The following is a 13,804-nucleotide window of genomic DNA, read 5'->3' as shown; positions in this document are numbered from 1 at the left end:
ATTTATATATATAAATATATTCATTTATATTTATATATAAATATATTCATTTATATTTATATATAAATATATTCATATATATTCATATATAAATATATTCATGTATATTTATATATATAAATATATATTTATATATAAATATATTTATATATAAATATATTCATATATATTTATATATATATATAAATTATTTTTTACCATCCTCTAAATTTCAGTGTCCTGGAAAAGTCCCTTGTCATCTAATTCTAGTTTTGGGGTTCTTTTGTTTGTTTGGTTTTGTTTTTTTGCAGGACAATGAGGGTTAAGTGACTTGCCCAGGGTCATATAGCTACTAAGTGTCAAGTGTCTGACGCTGATTTGAATTCAGGTCCTCCTGGATCCAGGGCCAGTGCTTTATCCACTACGCCACCTAGCTGCCCCCCATCTAATTCTAGTTACAACTCTAAAGGCAGGGACTAAAAATGTGTCTTCCAAAATCACAAGTTCTCATTCTCCACTATACTACAATGTCTGCCAAGTACTGGATGTATAACCTAGAATTCTAGAATTTCATGACTTGAAGAAAAGAAACCACAGAAATCCTAGTCTAATGCCTCTATTTTCTTTTTTGGGGGGGGGGGGGGTGAGGCAATTGGGGTTAAGTGACTTGCCCAGCATTACACAGCTAGTGTTAAGTGTCTGAGGCTGGATTTGAACTCGGGTCCTCCTGACTCCAGGGCTGGTGCTCTATCCAGTGCGCCACCTAGCTGCCCCCCTGCCTCCATTTTCTCAATGGGAACACCTAGGCCAAGAGAGGAAAAGCAAAAATATTGCACAAGCTAATATCAGAGCCAGGACTAGGACACAGTTTTCCTGACTCCAGGTCCTTATAGTTACTTTCACATTATTATTCCTCAGAGTCTAGAAAGCCAAAAGACATCTGATGGCCTAATAATAAATGTCCTGAGATTAAAGCCCAGCAGGTTTAGTGATTTATTGGCCAAGATTGGATAATAAGTCAAGGAAAAAGTCCAGCTCTTCTGAGCTAACCAGTGGTTCCTGAGAGGTGGGACATAACCATGCATCATGAATCCCGCAATCAAAGAATCTAAGTGAGCAGCCACCCTAAAGGTCACCTAGTCTTTCCCATCCTTGATGTGGAAATCCTCTCCATGACATCCTTGACAGCTGGTTATTTATTATCTAGCTTATACTGGAAGAACGAGTGGACCCCAACAAGTTGGACTTTTACAACAGATCTGGTTGCTTCTCTGTATGAACCACCAGTGACAGGACCAGCCACTGACACGGGCAGAGTAGGCAGCTGCTCACATGCTATGCTTTGGCAAAAAGTCAACCTGTCCCGCAGATGTTTCACCCTTTTGCCTATTGGTGCCTGAAATTTTCACTGTTATTGTCACTTCTCTGGGTTGAGGCCAAGTTTCTGAAAGGCTTCATAGGAAATGTGTTACCTTAAAGTGATATCACATTAACTGATAATATAGTTTCATAATAGTAGAGAGCAATTTTTCTGAGGGAATGGGGCAGAGTTAAAAATCAGATTTGACTGAGGCCCAGCAGATCCAAAGCATGTAACATTAATGGGGAGGGCACACTAAGGAAAAGCATGTGTGTGTATGTGTGTGTGTGTGTGTGTGTGTCCATCTGTTGTGGAGACAGTCTTTGAGACTAGGCATGAAAAAGGGAAAGGTATACCAAAAAAAAAGCTTTGGGTCACGAAAGTAATTTCAAAAAACTGCACCTAAACCTATTTCTTTGGTGCCAGGTTTTCTGATTCCAAAGTCTGCTGTCTACCATGCCCCATTGCCTCTCAAGATAAAATTTACCTGTCACAATTTTGCTTAGCCTGGCCATGAGGTCCTCTGTAGTGTCTGAACCCTGTGTGTGTCTTGCTCTTTTTTTTCCCTGGGCTGTATCACTACCTGTAATGGACTATTTCAAAGATCCTCTGAGCTTCAAACTGCTTGTATCTCTCTAAGAAAAAGCTGGGAATGCAGTAGGGCAGGTGAAAAAAAAAGCAATGACCTTACCTTGGGGATAACTTGTCTCTGTGATTCTTTTCACACCCACTTATCTAAATAGGACAAAGAAGAGGCTTGAGCTTCAAAAATCGAGGAACCCTGAACCCTACTAGGCAAATAACCATTAGCTAACCTATTTCCCTCATTTAAAGCCTAGTCTTCAGAGATTAAATACTGGCACATATATGGAATGTTCACCCTTGAACTAAGTTCTCAGTTGCTGGACCAGGAAGAGGTGGCCAAAGATTATGAACATAGGAACAAAGATTTAGAACTAAATGGTGGGGCCTTAGAGACCATAGGGTTGAATTCCCTCATTTTCCATATGAGGACACTGAGGCAGAGAGAGATTAAATGACTTGTCCAGGGTGACACAGATTATGTGTGTTTGACAAAGTATTTGAACCCAGGTTTTCCTGACTCCCAGGCCAACCCTCTATTCACTATATTTTGCTGCCTCCTTAAGTTCAAATGACTTTAAGCCTGATGGCATTAGCTAGCTTGGAAGATCCTGTTCTTTGGTTCAAAGAGTTTGAGACCTGGGATGAGAATATCCAGACAGAGGGGTATTAGAGGCCTCAGTAACAGAGATTAAGGGAGCAAAATTGGGAAGGTTTATCACTGGTTTCTAAGCAAGTATTTTCTGACTTTTCCAAGAAAGCTGGAAAAATTCTGTGGGCTTTAAGGTGGCAGAGTCTGGCAGCATCTGTTCTTGTTTTAAGAAAGAGAGAACCATGAAATTCAGCTGAATGTGAAGCTGGAGGTAGCAAACCATCTAGCAGAGCATCATTCAAAGGAGACTGTGTTGAGTTGAGATGAGCATAGCAATGCAGCCTGCAGTTGAAGTTTGGATAACAACAGAGAACAGGCCCAGTTGTGAGGACCATAATGACATCACTTGGAGACTCAGAGGCCTGAGCATCCCTCTAAGCATGTGGTTGGCATGTATATGTATCCCTTCACATGTGCAACCTGGCCACCCCCTTTTCCTTTGCGTTCTACCCTGACTTGATTTCCCTGTGTGTGCACCCCTCAATACATGTACCATAGGTACACATGTTCCCCATGCATGCGCCTTTCAAAACACATGTCTGTTTTTCCAACCAATCCAGAGAGATGATCATTGAACCCATGATGATGAGATCAACCAAGCAAGATGGTATGGAGTAGGAGTTCTTAAATGTTGGTGTTTTTCCTGTTGTGGACTCCTTTGGCAGTCTGGTTAAACTTATACTCCCTTCCCAGAATAATGTTTGTTGCCTGAAGGAAAAAAATAAATTTCATTTCCTAAAGATGCATTTTTATCTCATCCAAGTTCATAGACATGTTGGTATGGACCCCAGATTAAGATCCTCTGGTATAGTGGGAAAAAGGATCGATAGAGCCTTAGATAACACCCATGATTAGTGAGTGTGGTCTGGATGAAGATACAGCAAAGGACACTAAAGGGAAGCCAAACAGGGATGAAGAGAACCAGGAGAGAGGGGGGTCAGGAAAACCTAGAAAGGAGAGAGTACAGGTGAAGAAAATGAAGAACAGTGTCAAAGGCTGCCCCAGGTTTACTGGGCCAAGGTGTTCTGTTGCTAATCTTCTTTAAAACTATTTCATTGCACTAGCTGTGTGACCCTGGGCAAGTCACTTAACCCCATTGCCCTGCCCCCCCCAAAAAAACCCAAAAAACCTATTTCATTGCAGAGAGATCCCCACATATAAGGAAAGGAGTCCCATGTCACTAAAGGAAAGGTCTCTAGCCTCTTCTTTGCCAAGAGAGACTTGGATTTCTGCCAAGAATAGAAGCAAGAAGTTGGGGCTTGAGGCTACTCCACTCTCCTTAGAGAGAGGGGAAACTGGGTTGTAATTATACCTAAATGCTCCCCTAGATATTGTTATTCTAGGGAATGTGATGAGGTTCAAGCTAACTTCTGATTGCTGTGGCATTACTGGAGGGAAGGAGCACCCCAAGCTCTCTATATAAGGCTTGACCCCATTCCCACCAAATATCAATTCTACAATGAACACACATAGCAAATAAGAGCAAAGCCAAATAGCAAAGAAACCCATTGGTCCAAATCATGACAAAACAGAAATCAGAGAAGGTAAACATAGGAGAACATATGCCAAAAATACAGAGTGAAGGCGCTTTCTCATTGGGAGTAAAATAACTGAGCTCAAGCAAGAAAGTTTTAGATTTCACCCAAGGGGAAAACTCCCTTCGGTCCATAGTGTATCAAACTGGAGATAGGAACTTGATAGATTGTCACTTCCTCTAATCTTCCCAGAGTCTTTTCCTCCAGCAACATAAAATGAGGTTGGCTTCTTCCATCTTCCTTCTTGAAGATGGAAGCCAGGAATGCCCCAAGCGACTTGAAGCTTAAAGAGTCCTGAAGAAGACTGGAGCTCTCCCCCTCCAACTCTAGCCCATCCCTTACCCAGGGTAGATCATTCATCTCCACCAGTGAGGAAAGACCCATTCCAAAGGACTTTGGGACAAGAGTTGCGATAAAATGTATTTGCTTTGGACTAATTTTGTCCTCTGGCTAGCCATTAAAAGTAAATACACTGGGGGAAGCTAGATGGCACAGTGGTTAAAGCGCTGGCCCTGGATTCAGGAGGACCTGAGTTCAAATCCGGCCTCAGACACTTGACACTTACTAGCTGTGTGACCCTGGGCAAGTCACAACTCCCATTGCCCCGCAAAAAAAAAGTAAACACACTAATAGTTACTCTGGAGCTATCTATGGTTTTAGGGAATATGGATCCAAAGAGTATTTTGATCATGGGCACTATTTATCCTTCCCTTCATGTGATCGAGTCAGTATTCTTTTTGGAGATTGCCTCATTTGGGATCATTTGGGAGCACTTAATTTCACTGCCTAGCTATCAAGCCACCATCTTTTTTTAGCCAAATAGCTGTTGCTGCAGTTCTTTCTTCCTCTGAGAGCAAAATCACAGTCACCCTCTCACCCCATACAAATTTTCATTAGTACAGGTGAGAGGATTTTCCTTCTCCTTATACCAGGGACCTATGACAGATGTCTGTTATGCGACAATAAGAGAATTAGGAAGCAGGAACACTGGATCACATGCTCTTTTCACTTCCTTTGACTTCTTTGGTTTAGTGGGAGATGTGAGGGATGGAGGAGGAGGAGGGGGAGGAAGTGGCATGTTTTCATGTAGCTTGAACCTCTCTCCCAGATTATTTATCTCTATCTGCCTTCAAACCACTCCCTTAAAACTCATTTCTTCTTCCAATGCCTGCTATAACTGTGCTCCACTGATGAACACTCAGGGGAAGAGAAAGTGGTTAAATTTCACAGATGCCACTCAACTGACAGGTTGTATTCCCGAGAATATCATCTCCCTTTATACCCGTAGGGCAAGAACAGTGTCATTTGTGTGTACTGTCAGCTTGCAACAAAGATCAACAGGGTCTTCTGGGTATAACTATTGCCAAAAAACAAAATAAAAAACATCTTTACATTATGTAAACATGAAACAAAGGCTGTCAAAAAGAGAGACTAAATTTGTTCCAGTCACTACTGTTCCTTTCACAACTTTTAATCGTCAGACTGACAGATGTCTTTATTAACAGTACTCCCTGCGTGCGTTGTGTTGAGTTCCCCCCCAGACCCCCCTTTTCTATGATATAGCTGTCATGGACTTGAACTTCCTCCTTTAGGAAGCAAACTGAAAGGAATGCTAGAGTGGCAGGCAGAAGATCTGGCTGTGATACTATGTAACTAAACAATTCATTAAACTGCTCTGAGTCCCAATTTCCTCTTTTGTAAAATGAGAGAGTTAGACTCTGAGATACTTCTAAGTTCCTGTACAATTCTAATATTCTAAATAAGGGACCTCTTCCCTCTTTCATTCCTGTCCTCCTTATTTTCTATCCCCTTCTAGATATGATCTATCTGTGCAAAGCGATTAGTGGCAGAGTTTGGTTCTAGCAGTCAAATTCCCATCTACTTAGCTTTTTAGTAGAATTTCTAAAAGGATTAAGAATAAGAAAATGGAATCACAAAGCCAAACTAAAGAGCCCTACTTTACATTTCTGCCACTTCCTAGGTAAGATGATGATGGAGATATAGGTACTGGAGAAAAATAGAAGCTTGCCAAGAATGGAAAAGGAATTACTCATTACTGATTTCCCTTTATAAAATTTAACAATACTCAAATGGACCTGTGAGTTTTATCAGTTTGAATGCTCACTCTACCAATGCATATCATACCTACCTATACATGCCTACATATCCTGTTCAGCAATTCTCTATATTCTCCCATATTTTTGCCAGACTGGGGTCTGTCTACCCTATGTGCTGAGCATGTTTTCTGCTTTGTGCTTCCTGCCAGTGGAACAACTGGGCTGTCTACTATCTTTTCCTCTCACCATGTTACTAACCCATCTACTTTTTTGATTGTGCATTTTCCTGATGTCTCATATTTCAATTTTTTTTTAAAGAATGTCTTTGTTATATTGTGCTCATACCTTTCTCCAGTGCACTGGAAATGCCATAGGGCTACTTGACTCATAGGTATACAACACTACTGGTGTTCCAGAAGACTGGGTCATCAAAGGAGCTTTGCGATTCCCTGACAGCAATTCAGTCATCGCTCCCTCTCCTTAGTTCTGAGCCTAACCTATTTTCCATTTGTAGTGTCTCAGATGTGTAGATTAATAGATCTATCTGCTGAAAGATGAGTGCTATTGGTTGTCTTCTAACTGAATGTCATAGTATGAGTTCAACCACTTAGCTTCTTTGTTTTTTTAATATATTTTAATTTATTTTGTTAAATCATTTCCAATCACATGTAAAAAAAATTTAACAATCATTTAGAAAAATTTTCGAGTTCCAATTCTCTCCCTCCTTGCTGTCCCACACTGCTCCTTAAGAAGGCAGTTTGATATCAATTATACATTTGGTGTCATGTAGAATATATTCTGTATTAGCCATGTTGCAAAAGAAAACATGGACAAAAAATAAAACAAGAATAATATAGTAAAAAAAAAAGATATGCTTCAATTCATTGAGTTTATTAGTTCTCTCTCTGGAGATGGGTAGCATTTTTTATCACAGGTCCTTTGGAATTGTCTTGGATTATTGTCTTGATCAGAGTAGCTAAGTCTTTCACAACTGATCATCCTTATTAATATTACTTATTATTTATTATTGTATAAAATGTTTTCCTGGTTCTGCTCACTTCATTTTGCATGAGTTCATATAAGTCTTCCCAGGTTTTTTCTGAAACCATCCTGCTCATCATTTCTTACAGCACAATAGTGTTCCATTACAATCATATACTACAACTTGTTCAGCCATTCCCCAGCTGATGGGCATCCACTCAATTTCTCCCTTCTTTGCCACCAAGAAAAGAGCTACTGTAAATATTTTTGGACAAGTAGTTCCTTTTCCCTTTTCTTTTACCTCTTTGGAATACAGACCTAGTGCTGGGAGAAAGAGTATGTACAGTTTTATAACTCTTTAGGCATAGTTATCTGATAGGTGTGAGTTGGTATCTCAAAGTTGTTTTAACTGACATTTCTCTAATTAGCAGTGATTTAGAGCATTTTTCATAGGACTATAGTTTTGATTTCTTCTAAAAACAGCCTGGTCATATATTTTGACCATTTATCATCTGTAGAATGGCTCTTATTTTTATAAATTTGGCTCTTTGAGAAATGAACCCTTTATCAGAAAAACTTGCTATAAAATTCCCCACCCCACCCCCAGTTTCCTGCTTTCCTTTGAATTTTTGTTGTGTTGGTTTTGTGAAAAAAAAAATTTTAATTTTGTGCAATCAAAATTATCTGGTTTAGATATCAAATCCATATTTCTGTCATAAAAATAACTTGGTTTTGTTGTTCAGCCATTTTAAATCGTGTCCAACTCTGTGACCCAGTTTGGGGTTTTCTACTGGAGTGACTTGACATTTCATGAGGAATTGAGTCAAACAGGGTTAAGTGACTTGCCAAGGGTCACACAACTAGTAAGTGTATGAGACCAGATTTGAGCTTGGGAATATGAATCTTCCTGAATTTAGTCCTCGCATTCTATCCACTGGATTACCTACTTGCTCCTTCTCTGTTTTAAAAAATAATTTATATAGTATTGGGGTCAATTGTTCCTTAAATGTTTGGTAGTGTAAAATATTTTTTGGTGACTAGCTTAATTTTGGGGGGACTGATCTATGGATGACTAATTTGGGGACTTGTGACTATTTGGCTATCTGGCTTCGTTACTTTAACATGGGCCATTTATAAAGTTCCACCACACTGCTCCCAAACTGATAGACTAAAGATTAAGAAGCCTCTTAACCAAATAATCAAAGCAGAGTTTATTTATGAGATATTATTTAAAATTAGGAATACAGGGAAATAAAGTGTACAACCTGACTGCTTTCCTGTGGTCTCTTTCCTCTCTCTCGCACCTGCTGAGCTTTGAACTTCTTGAATACAATAAGGGCCTTAGCCGCCTCCAGCCTCAGGGCACGTTACACTTTCCCTGGTTTGTATTAAGGCCTGTAACCTTGTCAGAACCCTCTAGTCTCCAATCTTTGCCGTCTCCTCAGCTGCCTCTTGACCTCTTCTTGTCCCTCCGAACCCCTGAGTCTTGTCTATCTAGTCCGTCCTCCACCCATCTTCTAGTCTGTCCTTTATCTACTCCGTCTCTCCTAGTCAGCTTCCCTTGCTCTAGTCAGCCTTCCTCCGTTCCCCCCCCCTCTAGTCTGTCTCCGAGTCTCTCTCCTTCTTTTTCTATCTCACTCCCAGGTCTATATATCCCTTTTCTTCTCTCCACTCAAATCTCGGGGCTTCCTTCGCCCCCACTGACCAAGCTAATCCGCCAGCCAGAGCTGTGGCTGGTGGTGGGGGGATGCGCTCCAAGTTTCACGTGCCTCAGCACAGGCTAGCCGGGATCCGCTCAGGTCGGAGGGAGCTGGGGGCTTCCCCCCCCCCAGCTGTCTGACCTGGAGTCTTGTATAGCCCACGGGGCTTTTTCACTCAGCTGAAGCTGAGGAGGAGGGGGGGGGAGACCCTGAGGGCCTAAGGCTTTCTAATCTCAGCCTAAAGGTAGGGTCCCCAAATCACTTCCACAGTAGAATTCACTTGTCAATTCAACCTAGGTCCCATCCATACAGTACCTTCTGTATATTAATTAAACAGTCTTTTGTGGCTAAAGGCTAGAAGTGTACCTGACACTTATAGAGACTGCATAGCATAATAGAGAGAACCCTTGGGTTCAAATTCCATCATCTTAGGCAATTATTAGCTGAGTGACCTAGGTTAAATCACCAAACCTCAGATCCCCACTAATTTAATGAGGAGTTGGCCTTTCTGGCCTCTTAAATCCATTTCTTCTCTAGAGTTATGATCCTATGGTGAAACCTGAGCTATATACATGCATACATACATACATACATATATACACATATACATGCATGTGTGCACAAACATAAATGCATATGCATATGGTGTATGGATGTGTGTGTATGTATATGTATGTGTGTATATGTATGTATGTGTATGTGTGTGTGTATGTATATATATATATATGGCAGCATAGAATTGTAGATATTGTTAGACTTGGGAATCAGTAATACTTGAGTTGAAATTCCACCTTAACCTTGCTGTCTCTCAGTTTCCTCATCTATAAAATAAGGGGGTTGGATTTGATGTCTTCCAAAGTCCCTTTCTGGGATAAAACAAGCATTTTCATAATATAGTATAATGGGAAAAAAAGATTGCACATGAAATTGCAAATCTATTATGTACAACTTGCTATCCCTTTTAAATTTATCATGTACATTTCTTTTCCTTGATCTTTCCCCTCTCCTCCACCCAAGAGATGGCTCCTATTAGACACAAATGTGTGTGTGTAAAATCATTCCAAATATACTTCTATTTATCCTATGAACACTTTTTCTAGGGTAACAAGTCCAAATTTCCAAAACTACCAACCACAAACTTTGTAATACAAGGCTTGGTAAAGTAGACAATACATTACAATGAGTGACCTAAATTGTTTACACCTGCCCATCAATTGAGGAAATAGATGAGCAAATTGTGGCATATGACTGTAATAGTATTTACTACATCAGAAAAACAAATGAGAAATTCAGAGAAACATGAGAAGAATTTTGTGAAATGATGCTGAATGAAACCATAATATACAAAACTACTATAATGTAAATAAAAAGAATAGTCAATATACACTTATTAAGCACCTATTTGCCAATTACTGTGCCAAGCACTGTTTCTTATTAGTGAAATAAGGGGTTGTTCTAATTACCTTTAAGGTCCCTTCTAGCTCAGTCTATGGTCCTATAATATAACCAAAATTGTGTTTATAGAGCTTACAACTCAATTTTCACCCCTATTATTATGTATCAGCTATGAAGTTGGCAAAAGATAATAGTACGGAGAAGTAAAACCTGGGTAACAATACGGAAATAACATGAACTAGCTTTTCAGGGACTTAGGTAGCTCCTAAAGTAATGGTTAATGGCAGGGAAGAAAGGCAATCTTATAGTTTAAAAAATTTTTTTAATTTAAATTTTTCTCAATTGCACGTAAAGCTTTTTTTGAGTTCCAAATTTTTCTCCCACCCTTCCTTCTCTCCCTCCTCCAGAGGTCCGCAAGCAATTTTATATAGGTTATACATTACTATCATGTTGAACATATTTCCATATTAATCAGAACAAAAGGAAAAAAGTGCAAGAAAGAATAAACAAGAACAATAACAAAAAAGCAACAACCAAAGTGAAAATAGTATGCTTCAGTCTGCATTCGAGCTCCATAGTTCTTTTTCTGAATGTGGAAAGCATTGTCCACCATAACTCTTTTGGCATTGTCTTAAATTATTGTATTGCTGAGAAGAGCCAAGTCTATCACAGTTGATCATCACAAAATATTGTTGATACTGTGTACAGGGTTCTCTTGGTTCTGCTCATTTCACTCAACATCAATTCATAATTCCAGGTTTTTCTGAAAGCCATCTGCTTATCATTTCTTACAGCACAATATTTATTTACTGCTGTGTTTTATGTGCCTAACTATTTATTTAGATCTGATTTTATTTGTGTGAGAAGTGTTTTGTAATTGTGTTCATAGTTACTGGGTTTTTCTTGGCAGGTAGACTCTCAAGTATTTTATATTGTCTACAGTTATTTTAAATGGAATTTCTCTTCCATCTCTTGCTGCTGGACTTTGTTGGTCATTTATAGAAATGCTGATCATTTATGAGAGTTTATTTTATATCCTCCAACTTTGCTAAAGTTGATGATCGTTTCAAGTAGTTTTTTAGTTGATTCTTTAGCATTCTCTAAGTATACCATCATATCATCTGAAAAGAGTAAAAGCTTTGTTTCCTCCTTGCCTATTCTAATTCTTCTACTTTTATATTCTTTTGATTGTTTTAGTTCTTCCTGTTGTCTCACTGATTCATTAGCTTCTATTCGCTCATTCCATCTGATTCTTAGGGAATTATTCTCCTTTTCCAATTGTATTTTTTTAAGGCATTATTTTCTTTTTCTAAGCTATTGACTTTCTCTTACATAACTTTCATTTCTTTTCCCAATTTTTCTTCTACTTCTCTTATTTGATTTTTGAAATCTATTTTGAGCTCTTCCAGGAGGGCTTTTTAGACTCGAGACCAATTCTTCTTCCCCTTTAAGGCTTCACATGTAGGAGTTTTATCATTGTTCTCTTTCTCTGAGTTTGTTTTGATCATCCCTGTCACCATAGTAACTGCCAATGGTGAGGGCTCTTTTTTATTTCTTATTCATATTTTTATTTTATCCCCTTTTGTGCCTTTTAAGGTTGAGTTCTGCTGCTGGGGTGCAGTGTGCACTGTCTGGAGCTTCTTTTGCTGGGGGCCAGGGGCTGAGTCACCAGCTTTGTGCTCTGAGGCATCAGCAGCTTGCAGCTTCTCACTGCACTAGAGAGTGGCACAGCTTAGTTGGGCTTGTTGGGTAGCTGACACCCCAGCTGGCAGATTGCCTTCTGCATTGGGGTTGGAGGTCTCATGACTGGCCTGCTGTGCCACTAGCTTGCTGTGCTAGGACCATGGGTCCTCAGCTGCTGATTTATGCTGTGACTAAGAGTCTTTTGCTGGCTCACCTAGACACTCTCCATGCTGAGCTGTGCTCTCCTTTTCCCCAGGTGAAACAGACCTTTCCTGAAGATCTAGGTTATCTTAAGTCGGAAGATTGTTTCACTCTGCTTTTTTTGGGGGGGAGGAGGGGGGAGTTCAGGTTTTACAGCTCCAGAATCTGTTGAGAGGCTTAATTTAATGTTGTTTCTGAGGGAAATTTGGGAGAGCGCAGGCAGCTTCCTGGTTTTACTAACAAAATCCTTTGAAACTTTGTCATATGTATTTAACATTCAATTCAATAAACATTTATTAAGTACCTACTATGTGCCAACCACTATGTTGAGTGGTGATTAGCATACCTAGATTGTGATCCTGCGGGAGTGGGAGGATAATGTTGTCCTGAAGAGTAATAGGGAACTGACAGGCCTCAAAGTTATCTGAATTAGGGGGATGTCTACCCTAAACACATGAACACAATCCCCAGCAAAATGGGCAAATGAGAAAAATTTGTTCCAATAGTCATGAAGTTGGCTGAAGCAGGTGCTGTGGAGCACTTAGAACTAGGTCAGACACTGAAGATGCCAAAATCATCCACTGCATCCCATGCCATTGCCAGTCATAACGTTTATCTTGCCATTGGACTTCAGTGACTCAGAGAGAGTGAGACTGACCACTTTGTACAACACTGCCTGATTTAAATTCAATTCATGCACAAGTCAAGATCTCACCTGTGATGTCAATGGTCCTCTTTGAAAACAAAGGATGACTAACAACAACTTGTCTATTCATCTGGTCCTGGGGATTTTTAATGAGAGCTCATTGATGATTCACTCAATTTTTTTCTAAGATAGAGTTACTTAAGTATTCTATTTCCTCTTCTGTTAATCTGGGCAATTTACATCTTTGTAAATATTCATCCATTTCACTTAGATTATCAGTTTTACTAGCATATAATTGGGAAAAGTACTTCCTAATAATTGCTTTAATTTCATCTTCTTTGGTAGTATATTCACCCTTTCCATTTTTGATACTAATGATTTGGTTTTCTTTCTTTTAACAATCAAATTAACCAGTCAGTGGTCTATGTTCCCCCCCATAAAATCAGCTTTTAGTTTGACTTCTTAGTTTGAAGGGTTTTTCTTTCAATTTTATTCAGTTCTCCTTTGATTTTCAAGATTTCTTCTTTAGTATTTATTTAGATGTTTAATTTGTCCTTTTTCTAGAATTTTAATTGCATGCCTAATTGATTGAGGTATTCTTTCTCTTTTCTTGATGTTCATGTTTAGAGAGAGAAAATTTCCCCCAAGCATTTCCCTGGCTGCATTCCACAAATTTTGGAATGTCATCTTATTGTTGTCATTCTCTTCAGTGAAATTGTTTCTATTTGTTCCTTGACCCACTCATTCTTTAGAATTAGATTATTTAATTTCCAATTTATTCTTAACCTATGCTTCCACAGCTCTATATTGAATATAATTTTGTTACATTGATCTGAAAAGGTAGACTTAATATTTTGGCTTTTCTATATTTGGTTGTGAGGTTTTTAATGCCCTAATACATGGTCAATTTTTGTCAAGGTGCCATGCATAGTTGATATAAACGTATACTCTTTTCTTTTCCCATCCAGTTTTCTCCAGAGGTCTATTGTACCTAACTTGTCTAAAATTTTATTCATCTCCTTAACTTCTTTCC

This window comes from Dromiciops gliroides, chromosome 5, assembly GCF_019393635.1.
Source record: "Dromiciops gliroides isolate mDroGli1 chromosome 5, mDroGli1.pri, whole genome shotgun sequence".
Taxonomy (NCBI): domain Eukaryota; kingdom Metazoa; phylum Chordata; class Mammalia; order Microbiotheria; family Microbiotheriidae; genus Dromiciops; species Dromiciops gliroides.
This window is presented reverse-complemented; position numbering follows the sequence as displayed.